Source organism: Mandrillus leucophaeus, unplaced genomic scaffold, assembly GCF_000951045.1.
Source record: "Mandrillus leucophaeus isolate KB7577 unplaced genomic scaffold, Mleu.le_1.0 Scaffold273, whole genome shotgun sequence".
NCBI classification, from domain to species: Eukaryota; Metazoa; Chordata; class Mammalia; order Primates; family Cercopithecidae; genus Mandrillus; species Mandrillus leucophaeus.
Window position 1 is genome coordinate 888344 of NW_012102843.1, and position 3618 is coordinate 891961.

Here is a 3618-nt window from a genome sequence, read left to right on the forward strand (position 1 = left end):
TTTTTAGTAGAGATGGAGTTTCACTGTGTTGACCAGGCTGGTCTCAAATCCTGACCTCAGGTGATCTGCCCACCTTGGCCTCCCAGAGTGCTGGGATTATGGCCATGAGCCACCGTGCCTGGCCCACATTTTCTTTAATTGCAAGGTAGACCACTTCTTTTCAGGTGGGACATTTTAGTCCCAAATATCAAGTGGGAACCTTGGCCAAGTCCCTCAAATGCCATCAAGTCAGATCTGATACCCTGGAATTCAGTCTTCACTGCAGGATCATTTACCAAACCCTTGGGAAATTCTAAGGCAGGGCTCCTAAGGGCCTGTCACTATGATTCTCTCAGTAATTTATCTAGAGTAAACCACTTATGATACCCACTGATATTTTGACTTTCCTAACTCTTTAGTTGCCACGCAGAACCTTGGGGAATTTTTCTTCTAATTCAGGATAAAGACCAATAGATGGCAGTGAAGATAATCTGCTTTAACTACAGAGAGCATGCATTCCTGGATCTCAATACTATGATAGTCAACATGAATGGATTTTATCTTGTTTGGTTTACATTTGCTTCGTGACCTAATCTAATTTTCCATTTTTTATACCTAGTCTGTTTCTTCATTATAAACTAAGAATAATCATAGGTGTTGGTGAAGTGTATAGAAATCTGGAACTGATAGAGATTTAAGAAAGAACTATATTATTATTATCCTTCTAACCATTCCCTTACCTAGACACAAAATGCCTGGGTTAGTTTACATGGTTCCCATGCAACTCAAAGCTAATGAGCATGAGGTAACTGACATGAAAGCTATTCCCTAAATCTGTCAGCTATTTTAAACTTCAAGGTCTGACCAATCCTGAGCTCAAAAAGCTCAAAAATCAAATATTGTGAACTTTTCAATGCAAATTTGTATGGCAAAGAATAAATAACACTTTATTTCTTGTTTAATATATGTTTGTAAATTCTGCCTTTCCTCTTTTTCTATTTATCTGATTATTATTATTATTTTCTTTGAAATGGAGTCTCATTCTGTCACCCAGGCTGGGGTGCAATGGTATGATCTCGGCTCACTGCAACCTCCACCTCCTGAGTTCAAGTGATTCTCCTGCCTCAGCCTCCCGAGTAGCTGGGATTACAGGCGCCCACCATCGCACCTGGCTAATTTTTGCATTTTTAGTAGAGACAGGGTTTTGCCATGTTGGCCGGGTTGGTTTCGAACTCCTGACCTCAGGTGATCTGCCCGACTCAGCCTCCCAAGCTGCTGGGATTTCAGGCATGAGCCACCTTGCCCAGCCTATTTATCTGATTATGTAAATAAAATGTTTATAAACCATGACCTACATTTTCTATGCAATTTTAAGATACTCAGAGTTAATATTTTAATATTGAGTTTCTTGATTTTTTTAATGATCAGCTTTCAAATTATATTTCAGTATATACTCTGAGTCTACGTGTATGCTACAAAAGGTGAAATGAAGTTAGCTTATTTTTCAGTGAGTTTAGGCTGTATTAAGAGTTAGGTGAGTTAGGTAAGGGTGAAACTGCTTTGGGGCCCAGACTGCACTGGAATCTACTATTTAAATTTAAAGGTAATTGATGGCCAGTGTTCAGTTGCACTATTTGTAACGTTTGCATGTTGGTCTGGCTCAAGTATCAGAAAAACACAAAATTCATGAAGATAGCACCTTTTATAATTTTATGCTTTTATAAAGCACTTCGTTAAAGAAGTATAGCAAATTTCTATGTATTTTAACATATAAGTCTCTGCATTTTAATGTTCATTTTTGGTATAGCTATGGTAACTTATAATAGTCATTTTTATATTCATAACTCGTTTTCTGAAAGATATAATCATTATTAAAAGATACGTTCATGTAAATGGAGTAAATCATGGGGGAATCAATCCTAATAAGTACCTTATAAATTATAAACTTATTTATATACTAGATTTCTATAACCATAAATTTTATACTGTAAAGTCCATTTAAAATAGGGTTTAATTCGGTTATTTTAATTTTTAGAGACTCCCCTCTAAATAATTTACTCTTACATTGTAAATAGATTGATGCCAACAAAATTCCTAGAGACTCCCTTCTAAATAATTTACTCTTACATTGTAAATACATTGATGCCAACAAAATTCCAATTGCTACTAACAAAGGTTTGGTTGGTGATAAGCTAATACAAGCTACTTTGTGTAGGAGATAAATATGTGTACTGGAGGGGGTAAAAATCCACTTAGGTTATGGGAAAGATGGGAATCAAACTGGAAAACTCATAGCTCCATAAAATTAATATTCTTTGTTAAGTGCCAGAGGGTTTAAGAGAACTTCTTGCTAAGAGTTTATTGATAATAATAATGCTTCAGAATATCCCATTTAAATGTACAGTGTAAATATGTAAAATATTTTACTTCCCAGGCAAGTTTGTGAATGTATTGCCACTTAGTGGCTCTTTGTGACTGGTGATTCTGTATATCTGAAACAAATAAGCTGCAAGCACTTTTGTTAAAACTTTGTCAAATAATTCTATTATGTACTTGTTCTCAGACCTGTTCTCTGGGTATGAAATGTGTTACAAGACAAGGTGCAAATTTGAAACAATGCCTGTATTGAAATAAATGATTTAAACAGATGCACTATTTGATTTGGTTTTTATTCACATCCTCAAATGAGTATTAATTTTTTTTTTTTTTTTCCGAGATGGAGTCTCGCTCTGTCACTCAGGCTGGATGTGGTGCATGCCACCATGCTCGGCTAATTTTTGTATTTTAGTAGAGGCGGGGTTTCATCATGTTGGCCAGGTTAGGCTGGTCTCAAACTCCTGAGCTCAGGTGATTTACCCACCTCGGTCTCCCAAAGTGCTGGGATTACAGGTGTGAGCCATAACACCCGGCCCCTCTTCCTTTATAAATGTGAGAATCTCCAGAAAGAAACCTCAGACTTTCTTCATTCCTCTCCTATTATGCAACAAGGCAAAATCAGTGCAGTGGCCTGATTTTGGCTCACTGCAACCTCCGCCTCCGAGTTCGAGCAATTCTCCTGCCTAAACTTCCTGAGTAGCTGAGATTACAGACATGCACCACCATTCCCAGCTAATTTTTGGATTTTTAGTAGAGTTGGGGTTTCACCATGTTGGTCAGGCTGGTCTTGAACTCCTGACCTTGTGATCCACCCACCTTGGCCTCCCAAAGTGCTGGGATTACAGGCATGAGCCACCACACCTGGCCCAAATGATTATTTTTAAGTGTGAAAGTTTCAGGAAAAATATAAAAGGTGGGGGGCTTGAGGGAGGCATGTTTTCAAACCAGTCTGTCTTATGGCTATTGAATGAGATCTGCCATATAGGTAGTTTTTAAAAAACAGTGGCTTGCTTCTTTCTTATTTGTACCCAAAAAGTAACAACCAACAGCAGGAAATCAATGTGCCTTGTTGCATAACAGGAGAGGAATGAAGAAAGTCTGAGGTTTCTTTCTGGAGATTCTCACATTTATAAAGGAAGAGGGGCCGGGTGTTATGGCTCACACCTGTAATCCCAGCACTTTGAGAGACTGAGGTGGGTAAATCACCTGAGCTCAGGAGTTTGAGACCAGCCTAGCCTGGCCAACATGGTGAAACCCCGCCTC

General features: G+C 38.2%; 1 long non-coding RNA gene across 1 annotated transcript; it reads left to right on the forward strand.

Annotated features, from left to right (window-relative positions):
• Positions 1 to 949: 949 nt before the first annotated feature.
• On the forward strand, positions 950 to 2631 carry LOC105543013. The gene is made up of 2 exons (XR_001006564.1): positions 950 to 2043; positions 2107 to 2631. It is a non-coding gene; the product is annotated as an uncharacterized LOC105543013 (long non-coding RNA).
• The last annotated feature ends 987 nt before the right edge of the window (positions 2632 to 3618 follow it).